Genomic DNA, 12,807 nt, shown 5'->3' on the forward strand with positions numbered 1-12,807 from the left:
TTGCTGGCACTGTTTACTTTGTTTTTGCAAGGGAGTAGTGGAGGCAGCATTAAATCCTTTGACAAATTTAGAGAAAGAGTGCTGAAAATCTGGAGATCTCTTGAATGAGCTTACCTCTTTCAGCATGCTTTTTAATTACCTCCATAGCCGAGGGTACAAAACTAGTTCTCTACACTAGAGAGAGAATTTAAAATCTAACTTTAACATCCTCTGGATGGTTTTGTGAAGCAGCCAGGTGAATCTCCACAATAACAGTTCAATTGGCATCAGCCCTGGAAGTGATATCAGGAGAATCATAAGCACATTTCACACAGAGGGTGCTCACTTGTACAGATTCTTGCATTGGCCGGGAATCAAACCCGGGTCAACTGCTTGGAAGGCAGCTATGCTCACCACTATACCACCAATACAGAAGTCACCAAGTTGTTTAAAGCAGATGTGTCTTCACAAGAGGAAACATGCCAAAATATTCATCATATTCTCACAAGTTGCAAGCATATGGGTTTGACAGTTGAGAATTCTAAAAACAAGCATTACAGAAAAATATACTTTTTTCTATATGTATCAAAAGCATCCCCATCCTGTCAGAAGGACAGGAATATTTTATTGACCAGATGTTTACCAGCAGCTGTCTTCATTAAAGCAATAGCTGCTGGTCAGATCTGGGATGAGTGTATAAAATATTAAAAGGCTGAGGTACTTTATAAAGTCTTTCTTGGGAGCAGGAGTCTGGATGTCAGGGAAATTGCAGACTGTTGCAAAGACATTCTCCTAAACAGACAGAACATAAGGAACAGAAGTAGGTTCTAGAAATTCTAGCTGTAACGAGTCATAATACTTCCTGAGGGACTGAAATATATCATTGTTTTCCCACTGAAACAATAGATTCATTCAAGAAATAATTAAAGGGAAAGAAATCCTTTTTCCTGTACCAGAAACAGTCATACAGGAATAGTCGACAGCCTGCACCAAACTCAAAGCTAAGCCCAATAAACTACTCCTGCCCAGGGTAACTGAGACATTGTAAGGCATATGTTTAAGGTTTTGTTTCTTTTTGAAAAGAAAATCAGAAGAAACAGATCCACTTTTGCCAGCAAGAACTTCCCTAGGGATGGACATAGCTTTCAGGCTTCTTCTCCCAGGACCAACAAGAGTGGTTATTCCTTGCACAGCAAGTGGACTCCAACAGACACATAGGATGTGTCTATATCCTGGTTCATGGGGGCTATAGGGACTAAACCAGAGGGACCCAAGGAAAAAGATGAGAAAAGAACAGTGGGCAAAGAAACCAGCTTTGGAAACAAAAGAGTCATCCACCTGTGGTTAAGACATTTTATCAGTCTGCTATGGTGGGAATGGTTGCGTAACAATCTTTTTGTTTTTCTTTTTATGGCTGGTAGAAGGTAGATCTGAGGAACATTTAGGTTGTTCCATGGTTAAGATGGAAAAAAAGATACTTGATTCCAGAGATAGCCTGGCAGCAATAGTCTGTAAAACATGTAAATTGTAAAAAATAATTTCCTCATTAATACAAATTCATTAAGAAAATGCAATTAAAACACTTACCCAGCCCCAAAAGTAAAATGACAAACTTTCACCACATAATAGTTTAAAGTTAGTTTCAACAATCTTCTACCACAAAAGTTGAAAAGCAATGCTCCCATTTAAAAGCGTACAAAGATCAAGTGACAGTCATTTCTCCAACGTAAAATTAATAGGTTTAACAAACAGTGTTTTCTGACATAAAAAGTAGAGTAGAAGGTATTATCCCCAAAACTTATCTGCCCATCAGTGGAACAGAATTAGCCCAACACAGAGGAGCGCTCTCTTGTGTGTCAGGAAAACTTTGAAGGACTTGGCACCCTAACCTGACTTTTAGTCAGCTCAAACTGACTTATGGTTTGGGCATGTGGAAAGTGTCCCAAATGCTTTGTAAGCTGGCCAGCTACTTTTTTTCCTGTAAAAATACATCCAATAAATTTAAAGCTACTGCAGAAGTGATCAAATGATGAACATCAAAATAAGATAGATAATATTCGTGAGTGCGAGTCTGCAATTCCACTATCTCTACCTAAGAAGATTGCTTAGAAGGAAATGTTTCTACAGAGGGTGCTTTCTAATCAGTAAATCTGGACAAAGCCTAAAATAATGGGGGGACACAGGCCCAAAAATAAGGACAGATTTTAAACATTGCTCTTAAAACTTAGAATAGCAGGATTTGTGTTAGCATATGTTTTCTGCAGGATATGAAGTCTGAAACTCAAATGTATGTATTTATTTTAATATTGACATTATATATTATATACATATTGTATTATATACAATATTAATAGAGATGTTTGAAAAGTTTAATGTGTTTAAATGTATTTAGTGACTTCAACCCTTAGTGATTTGCCAGAAATCCACAAATTATACGGAGAACAAGCCAACAAAATGAGGCAACAATCTGGACAGTTGAGAGATATGGCATGCAGTAATAAAAGTAATTTCTCAGCATGTCTAGTAGGTTCATAGGTGATCGCTAGGCTAATGACCCCTGGAGGGTCTTTTTAAGCCTAATCTTGCTTCCCAATATAGATTTATTTATTTATTCGACAATTGTTTATCTGGAATGTCTGATTGGGTCAAAAAGTACCCCTTTTCAGTGGAGGCCAGGGGTGAAAGCTCCAGAATTAATAGATTACATCTTAGTAGTATGAAAATTAAGTTTCCGTTCAGCAAAATAGCATTGAGTAGCATATATACACATATACATGATTTAAATAGAGGATATTACAGACAATAAGATAATATGGAAAAAGGCAGAAAACCTCATGAGTGATATGATTAAATATATAAGTATATTGTGTAACTGTCAATTCCTATATACATACATAATTTATATATAAAGAATAAATATCAGATAATAGGACAAGATGTTATTAAAGACAGAATAGGACTAAAAGGAGAAAGGTGATTAAGTGAGATCAGTTGGGAGAGCTATGAGAAGAGAAAGAAAGACAAGTAATATGGTTGGATGCTTAGGCAGAGTGTGAGCAGAAGATAAAACATGTGAGATGAAAGGAGAGGTATCCAGAGGAAGCAAGAAAGAGGGCATGGGATAGTTTGGTAATCGAGAGAGTAGTAGGATAGTGAGATAGGAGAGGGGACTGGAGACATGAGGAATAAATTCAACCTGGAATGGTGTAGCAGCAGATCCAGGATTTGCTTAGGTATTCTTTTAAAGATCGTTTGAAGGATGGCAGGTTAAGGTTTTCTTTCTAATGATAAGAGGACAAAAGGTCCACACTTTAGGTATTTTATTTATTTTAGCTGGAGAAATCAGTAGCGCCCAGGTAAGAAAAAGAGAACAGAGACATATACAATACAGAAATCAAACAAAAAAAAACAAAAATAAAAATATAATAAATAATCATAATATAAAGTATGTTTTTTAGTTAGGTAACAAAAAAGCAAAAAAAAAAAAACCCCTTAGTAAAATGTAAAATGTACTACTACAGGGGTTAACTTTACACACACACATACTATCTATACTGACATTAAAAAAATTGAAAGAGAAGGAAGAAAAAGAGAACTTAATAGTAGTCAGGTTACTAACAAGAGCAAAGCAGTGATTTTGGAAATGCATTGAGTTTATTTTTTTGAAAAGAAAGGAATGATGTAATCTGTTTTTTGTTATGTTAGTAGGTAACAAATTTTTTGTCCCAACAGCATTGGTAAAAAGAGAGTCACCAGCATTATTATTTGATTTTATAAGATTTTTGGCAATGCAGAGTTGATGGATTATCAGGATAGTTTCTGAAACTCAGGCCAGCCTAAAAGTTTTAAGTTAAGACAATGATGTGATGGGAGTGAGGCGATCCTTGTTCTAGTTGAAGAGTTGTTATGTGTGTAGGTCAAATGAGAGATTATTGTCTATTGTACTGTGAGGTAAGATGTGGTTAACTGTATGTGAGTATAAGCTTTTACCAGGTGATTTAAATGGTTTAGACACAACAAGGAGTCATTTATCTTCAGACCTGATAGTTCTTTTGGACATATAAGTTGAGTAAATGATTAAGGGCTGGGTATGCTGAGGGTTTATAAGTAAGGTTATGTGCAGTCATGAGATGCACATAGCAGAGATGGTTGGGAAGTTCAAGCCATTGAAGTGAGTTAAGTGTTTTGTAGTGGTGTGTGAAGGAATATGTGGCACTAACAAACCTGGCAACTTTATTGTAACAGCTTTCTAGCTGATATCTGGCAGGTTAGTACTCTAGGGTTGTTTTATGGGGTATATGCAGATTTGGGCATGAGTAGGCAAGGATTTACAGACTGCCTCTATCTATTAAAGACACAGGTGCCAGATGAGGGGTAAAGTTACATTTTCTCATCCACTGGTCCAAGTTATGTTTGAATTGGGACAGAGAAGAGCTCTGCTTGAAATGGATGGGGAGCCTGCTCTAGACAAGGGATAGTCTCTGAGACATATACTTATCCCGACAGCATGTCCTATTTATGTTGCAGGTGAGGTTTAGGACCCTAGATTAGGTAATTCTGATGCTATTTGTTTTGCAGATGTGCAAAAGGTCCATCAGAGTGGGATCAGAGAATGCTTTGTGGACACTCCAGTTGTTGCATATGCCTGGTCAGGTATACATACCAAAGGGTCATTGTACTCAATGTCTGGTCTGTTGAGAGCTGAGTACAACTGAGCAATGACATCTTTGGACCTGGATGCCATATTCATGCTTAGAAGTTGCCCAAATAGAATGCTTTCCTTACTATTGAAGACATATGATGGCCAAAGGCCAGGTTGCTGTCTACATGTATTCCCACATCCCTAAACACTGGGTCAGCTCTCACGGGTGTATTGTCAATGTGGTAGTTTCCAGGGATAGCCATTTTCCCAAAGGATACTATTATGCATTTCTTGGCACTGTGTTTTAGGCTGTGGTTCTGGGACCAGTTATGTGTCAGGCCTTCTTGGAAGGTATTTGTGCCATTGAGGGATTCTGTGCCTGCACCCAGTTTACAATCATCTACAAACTAGATCAGTCAGAGGCCCTTGACATTGGCATTGACCACATAGAAATAGATACCAAAAAGGAATGGCCCCAAGACAGAGCGCTGACTGGCTTTTTTGTGGTAGTAGGCACCCTGATCCTAACTTCTTGAGTCATATCTTTCAGCCTGGAGGATCTCCAGCAGGTGAAAAGGGTTTATATATAATTATGTGAGTTTGTCAACGATTCCCAAATGGAGTAATGTGTTGAAAGTTCTGTCCAGGTCAAGGCAGACAGTATGCACTGTTTTTTCCCTCATTCATTGCTTTGGTAGCCTTTTTTAAGAAGTCTAGTAGGTTAATTAGACATGACCTGCCCTCCAGGAAACCAAAATGGATGGATCCAGTGATGGAAAGTTTTCCATGTTATTGTTTATTATTTCCATAATAATTCTTTCCGTGGCCTTGCATATGAGAGTAGTCAAAGGTTTGGGCCTGTAGTTACATAGGTTCATATGTACATAGGTGTAGTTACATAGGTTCATAGGTGGGTACTAGGCTATCTGCCCGAAGGCATTTATAAGCCTAGCCAGAATGTGTTGGCTTCCACCCCCCCCTTAGATTAGTTCCCTGTGCCTCGGTCCAGCAGAGCCACTGAAGTGATCCCAGAGGTAAACTTTCTGTTTCCCATCCACTCGTCAAGGTTTCTTTTAAAGAGTGTTAGCAAGGAACTCTGCCTAATGTAGATTGGGATATTGTTCCAAAGCATGGGAAGTCTCTTGGACAGGAATCTATCCATCCTGCACATCCTATTTTTTGTTGTGGTAAGGTTTAGATCCCTAGAGCGTGTGGCTCGAGGGGATAAGGTTTTCTCTAGGTGGAGTATGTCCATCAATTCTGGGTTGGACATGTCCTTGTATGTCAGGCAGAAATCAGCTCTGAGTAGGTGGTATGCAACTGAGTACAACTGGAGTTTCTTCAGTCAAACTGCATAGGGCATCTGTTTGAGGCCATTGATCCTCTTGGTGAGGTACTTCTGTGGTCTTTCCAGCTGTTGCAGGTGTCTTGTAAGGTACATCCCAAATGGGGCATTGTACTCTAAGATGGGTCTGATGAGTGATGAGTAGAGGGTCACAATGACCTCTTTTGATCTGGATGTGAACCCTTTTGTGATTAGGTGGGCCACATAGAAGGATTGTCTAACTACTTTGGCAATGTGATTATCAAAGGTGAGATTACTATCTACTTGGGTCCCCAGATCCCTTATTACATCTTCCGTATTTAGGGGACTGCCACCTATGTGGTAGTTTGTGGGTACTTTGTCTTTTACAGTGGGGATGACTATGCCCTTTTTAGCATTTAGCTTGAGGCCATGATTTTGACACCAGGTATCTGTCTCAGTGAGACCCTTTTGGAGGATGTCTGTGTCAGCCGGAGAGTCAGTTATAGCCCCTAGTTTGCAGTCGTCTGCAAACCTGGTCAGCCATAGTCCTCCTGTGCTTGCCTGTACCTCTGAGAAGTATATGCCAAACAGGAGGGGTCCTAGGACTGAGCCCTGGGGAACGCCACTTGTAACCGATTTAGAGTCAGACCTAGCTCCCACAACTCTCACCATGTGGATTCTGTCCATGAGCCACTTGGCAACCCATCTTGTGATGTAGGGGTTTATCTTCAGGCTGGTGAGCTTGTCTATAATACCAGAATGGGGAATGGTGTTGGAGGCCTTAGCAAAGTCTAGGTAGGCTGTGTGTACCACCTTTCCCTTGTCTATAACCTTGGTAACTGTCTCAAAGAAATCCACCAGGCTTAGGAGACATTATCTTCCCTTAACAAAGCCAAACTGGGTAGGGCCCAGTGTTTGGAGGTTCCCAATGTCTCTGTTAATGAGTTCCATGATGATGCACTCCATAGCCTTACAGACCAAGCTAGTCAGGCTTATAGGGCAATAGTTCCTGGTGTCTGTTGTGGCTCCACCTTTGTGGAGCAGAATAACCGTTGCTGTGCACCACTCTATGGGTATGTAGCCTGTGGAGAGGCTGAGTTTGAACATGTGTTTAGGTGAGGGGTTAGTTTATTTATTTATTTTATTTTACATTTGTTGACTGGGCTAGTCTAACTGGATATATGTCCATTTTCAGTAGAGGCCTGGGGAGATAAGCTCCAAGACATGGTCCAAATACAATAATACAAGTACAAACAAATAAAAAATAAGAAATAAAATCTAATATTCTAGTAAAAATAGCAATTTTCCTGGTATGGAAAAAAAATGCATCAACAATGGTAACATGTATAGTGTAGTTCATCTTTGAGCTCGTGTAGGATGCAGCCTGGGACACCATCCGGTCCCATTGATGCTGTGTTTTTGGCTTTGGAGAGGGCTGTTTTAACCTGAGTGTCCATGATTTTAGGGACTCTACATTCTTCTGGTATGGTTATAGGCCCTTTTGGGGGTAAGGTTTGCACTGAACCTGTCTGTCAGGATGTTGGCGATATCAGTCGGTTCGGTGTATTTTGTGCAATTCTACACTAACTCTGAGCAGATCTGAGCATTGCACTTTGATTCTTGACATAGTTAAAGAATGCCTTGTGGTTATCTTTGGAGTCCTTGGCAATTTTTCTATCAAAGCTTGCCTTGGATGATTTTATGAGGGATCGTAGATTCTTACTGATACTGATCAGGGATGTCTTCCCTTCTTGGGATTTTACTCTTTTCTGTACTAGTTTCCTCCTTCTATTGTATAGCTTGTTTATGCAGGAGTTCACCAGACTGGTTTCCTTTTCTTGGAGGAGTGAAGTCCTGGTTTTGCTTGAGATGGCATGATCCATGCATTCTTGTAGCTGCCTATAGAATGCATTAGTAAAGGATTTGGCAGCTTGCACAGTGTTATCCTTCAGCATGTGGGCTTTAAAACTTTCCACCTTGGTCTTAAGTAACGTGAAGTTTGCTTTTGAAAAGTTTTTCATGGTGGCTTTCTTGTCCGGGGGTGGGAGCAGAATATGGCTATCCAAAGTGATTTGTATATGGTCAGATCTAACCAGCGAGGGGTTGACCTCTGGTGTGGAACACCGGTCGTCCATGTTGGTGATGACCAGGTCCAATATGTTGTCACCTCTGGTGGGAGTGTTGACCAGTTGAACCAGGGCATTTGAGTTTATAAATTCTAGGAAAAGTTGGGCAAGGGAGTTAGTACTTGAGTAGTTCTCCCAGTTAATGTTTGGGTAATTGAAATCACCCAATATTAGGGTGTTTGGCAGGACCTTTATGTTTCCCAGTGTTTCCAGAAATGTGGAATGAGGGTCCTGGGACATAGTGGGTGATCTGTAGCAAGCTACAATTTGAATTGCAGTTTTGCCCATTGTTAGCTGTATGTGGATGATCTCTGAAGCATCGTTCTGTGCCACTAACCTGGAGGTGTGGGTATCCTTGATGAATATGGATATGCCCACACCTTTTGTATTTCAGTTTGGGTTCTGTGGCCAAAATGTATGGTACGAGTTGTAGCCTGGTAGTGCTGGGGTGCTCTCTGGAGCCTTAAACCAGGTTTCTGTTACTGCACATATATCGATTTTCTCCATACTGAGGTGAGTGCATGCATTTTGAGGTTTAGACTTCTGGCACTGAGTAGCATTACCCTTTTTATTTTTTTTTACTTGTTCTATTTGCAGAGGTGGGTTTGTCTTTTGAACCTTGCCTAAAAAAGGCAGTATGGGGGTGGCAAGAGCCTTGGCAAGTATTCGAAAGCCTAAGGGTGACAGTGCAAGCCGTCTCTAGTGAAGCAGCGTGGCTTGTCGAGCATGTCATCCCAGGCGGACAGACACTGGATCCCCTTTGAATGACACCAGAAACTTAGCCAATTATTGAAATCAAGAATTTTTCTTTATACCGTGGTATAATTCTTGGTGTGGGCAGGATGCTACTCAGGGTCAGGGTCATACCAGCCTGGGCTACATGATCAGAGATCTCTTCCATGTCTCTTTTCATGTAGTCCAGGGAGGTACGGCTCAGGTCATTCACACCAACATGGACAATGACAGAGTCATATTTGTACTTGTTCTGGAGTGACCTGAGTGCTTGTGTTATGTGGCGGATCTTGGCACCTGACAGGCAGCTAACAGTAACCTTCTCCTTATTCAGCCTAGTGAGTGGAATGTCAGTGTGCCTGACTATAAAGTCACCTATTACTAGTGTGTTGGGTATATTATTTTGCCTTTAGGGCTGTGATGCATGGCACACTGATTTTGTGAAGTATGTGTTTCATGGTTTGTGTTGGGGGGTGGGGGTTGCTTGGATGGTTGCTTTGGAGGTCTCTGTTGGTTTTGCAGATTTTTATTTAGAGCCTCTGAGTATGTTTTCATGTATTTATGTGTGTTTTTTGCCAGTGCTGGTTTAATGCGTCTATGTGAGACTGGTGGTGTAATGCAAGTATTTCCATTCTCCTCTTGACTGTCTGATCCAGTCTTGGGTTGAGAGAGCTTAGCCTCTAGTTTGGCTGTATAACTGCATCTCTCACATATATTAGTGTTTGGTGGTAGGAGGAGGGGGTTGTCTGTGTACATGAGGCAGTTGTAACAGTGCCTCAAAATGCCCAGATTAACCAGTTGGACTGGAGAGTACACCTGAAACTGCCCTTTGGACATGCCTGGATAGGTACAGTGAACTGTTTTACAGGATGGTTGGTAAGGTCGAATAGAGAGCCTTGTCCTTCTGTACAGTACAGGAGGGTCTAGTGCTAGGGTTTATAAGTGCTTGCTACAGGTTTTGAGCAAGTGCCAGGCTGAGAAATGAATGGTGTGAGTGCTTAAGTTAAAAGTTTGTCTGGTTCCAAGGGGAAAATTGAAGAGGAGACTTTGTGGAGCTGGGAATAGTTTTACCCTAACTAACCGGCGCTGCCTGGCGCACAAAACCGGGCAAATACAGTATTTATAGCAGGGAAATGAAAGAGATAGAAATGAGCCCAAAATGGCCAATAAACTACTAATTTCTGGGCTGAAACTACTTCTCCAGGGACAGACAGGCTGCTCAAATCTCCCCTCTCTCACAGGTGAACAGAGAAACTTCCTGCTATCCAAGTAAGGTATGGGCAAACACAGATATTTGTAACACAGTCCTGAATTCAGCACTAACCTGAAAACAGGACTATACTAGCTTAGAAAGGCGGGAAACAAGTACATATATATATATATATATATATATATATATATATATATATTTTTTTTTTTTTTTTTCAGGAAATAAAGCAGATACACTCAAAAAAACAGTTTAAAACCACAGAAAAGGATACTTATTGGTATATATCGCAGATCAGAGTTGTAGTCAATGCCCTCAGTAATAAAGTAGGAAGAAACACAAATACAGTAATATGTTGTCACCTCTGGTGGGAGTGTTGACCAGTTGAACCAGGGCATTTGAGTCTATAAATTCTAGGAAAAGTTGGGCAAGGGAGTTATTACTTGAGTAGTTCTCCCAGTTAATGTTTGGGTAATTGAAATCACCCAATATTAAGGTGTTTGGCAGGACCTTTATGTTTCCCAGTGTTTCCAGAAATGTGGAATGGGGGTCCTGGGACATAGTGGGTGATCTGTAGCAAGCTACAATTTGAATTGCAGTTTTGCCCATTGTTAGCTGCATGTGGATGATCTCTGAAGCATCGTTCTGTGCCACTAACCTGGAGGTGTGGGTATCCTTGATGAATATGGATATGCCCACGCCTTTTGCATTTCAGTTTGGGTTCTGTGGCCAAAATGTATGGTACGAGTTGTAGTCTGGTAGTGCTGGGGTGCTCTCTGGAGCCTTAAACCAGGTTTCTTTTACTGCACATATATCGATTTTCTCCATACTGAGGTGAGTGCATGCATTTTGAGGTTTAGACTTCTGGCACTGAGTAGCATTACCCTTTTTATTTTTTTTTTTATTTGTTCTATTTGCAGAGGTGGGTTTGTCTTTTGAACCTTGCCTAAAAAAGGCAGTATGGGGGTGGCAAGAGCCTTGGCAAGTATTCGAAAGCCTAAGGGTGACAGTGCAAGCCATCTCTAATGAAGCAGCGTGGCTTGTCGAGCATGTCATCCCAGGTGGACAGACACTGGATCCCCTTTGAATGACACCAGAAACTTAGCCAATTGTTGAAATCGAGAATTTTTTCTTTATACTGTGATATAATTCTTGGTGAGGGCAGGATGCTACTCAGGGTCAGGGTCATACCGGCCTGGGCTACATGATCAGAGAGCTCTTCCATGTCTCTTTTCATGTAGTCCAGGGAGGTATGGCTCAGGTCATTCACACCAACATGGACAATGACAGAGTCATATTTGTACTTGTTCTGGAGTGACCTGAGTGCTTGTGTTATGTGGCGGATCTTGGCACCTGACAGGCAGCTAACAGTAACCTTCTCCTTATTCAGCCTAGTGAGTGGGATGTCAGTGTGCCTGACTATAAAGTCACCTATTACTAGTGTGTTGGGTATGTTATTTTGCCTTAAGGGCTGTGATTGCGTGGCTCACTGGTTTTGTGAAGTATGTGTTTCATGGTTTGTGTTGGGGGGGTGGAGGTTGCTTGGATGCCTGCTTTGGAGGGCTCTGTTGCTTTTGCAGATTTTTATTTAGAGCCTCCGAGTATGTTTTCATGTATTTATGTGTGTTTTTTGCCGGTGTTGGTTTAATGGGTCTATGTGAGACTGGTGGTGTGTTGCAAGTATTACCCTTCTCCTCTTGACTGTCTGATCCAGTCTTGGGTTGAGAGAGCTTTGCCTCCAGTTTGGCTGTATAATTGCATTTCTCGCATGTATTAGTGTTTGGTGGTAGGAGGAGAGGGTTGTCTGTGTACATGAGGCAGTTGTAAGAGTGCCTCAAAATGCCCAGATTAACCAGTTGGACTGGAGAGTACACCTGAAACTGCCCTTTGGGCATGCCTGGATAGGTACAGTGAACTGTTTTACAGGATGGTTGGTAAGGTCGAACAGAGAGCCTTGTCCTTCTGTACAGTACAGGAGGGTCTAGTGCTAGGGTTTATAAGTGCTTGCTACAGGTTTTGAGCAAGTGCCGGGCTGAGAAATGAATGGTGTGAGTGCTTAAGTTGAAAGTTTGTCTGGTTCCAAGGGGAAAATTGAAGAGGAGACTTTGTGGAGCTGGGAATAGTTTTACCCTAACTAACCGGCGCTGCCTGGCTCGCAAAACCGGGCAAATACAGTATTTATAGCAGGGAAATGAAACAGATAGAAATGAGCCCAAAATGGCCAACAAACTACTAATTTCTGGGCTGAAACTACTTCTCCAGGGACAGATAGGCTGCTCAAATCTCCCCTCTCTCACAGGTGAACAGAGAAACTTCCTGCTATCCAAGTAAGGTATGGGCAAACACAGAGATTTGTAACACAGTCCTGAATTCAGCACTAACCTGGAAACTGGACTATACTAGCTTAGAAAGGTGGGAAACAAGTACATATATATATATATATATATTTTTTTTTTTTTTTTTTTTCAGGAAATAAAGCAGAATTTAAAACCACAGAAAAGGATACTTATTGTTATATATCGCAGATCAGAGTTGTAGTCAATGCCCTCAGTAATAAAGTAGGAAGAAACACAAATACAGTAAAAGCAGATGAATAAAGTGTGATATATATATATATATATATATATATATATATATATATATATATATATATATATATATATATATATAAAAACAATATAAAATGAACAAACTGATTTAAACAAGTTACCCAATTAACCAGAAAAAAGCTCAGAACTGAGCCCTGTTCCAGCAGTCTTTAATCAGACAAATTCTAACTGCACACCCCTGCTTACTAGGGTGCAGGGGGACCTTC

General features: G+C 40.8%; 1 non-coding gene across 1 annotated transcript; it reads right to left on the reverse strand.

The window, feature by feature from the left end:
- Positions 1-338: 338 nt before the first annotated feature.
- TRNAG-UCC lies at positions 339-410 on the reverse strand. The gene has a single exon. It is a non-coding gene; the product is annotated as a tRNA-Gly (tRNA).
- Positions 411-12,807: the final 12,397 nt, after the last annotated feature.

Source organism: Protopterus annectens, chromosome 10.part0 (assembly GCF_019279795.1).
Source record: "Protopterus annectens isolate FY-2018-M chromosome 10.part0, PAN1.0, whole genome shotgun sequence".
NCBI lineage: Eukaryota > Metazoa > Chordata > Ceratodontiformes > Protopteridae > Protopterus > Protopterus annectens.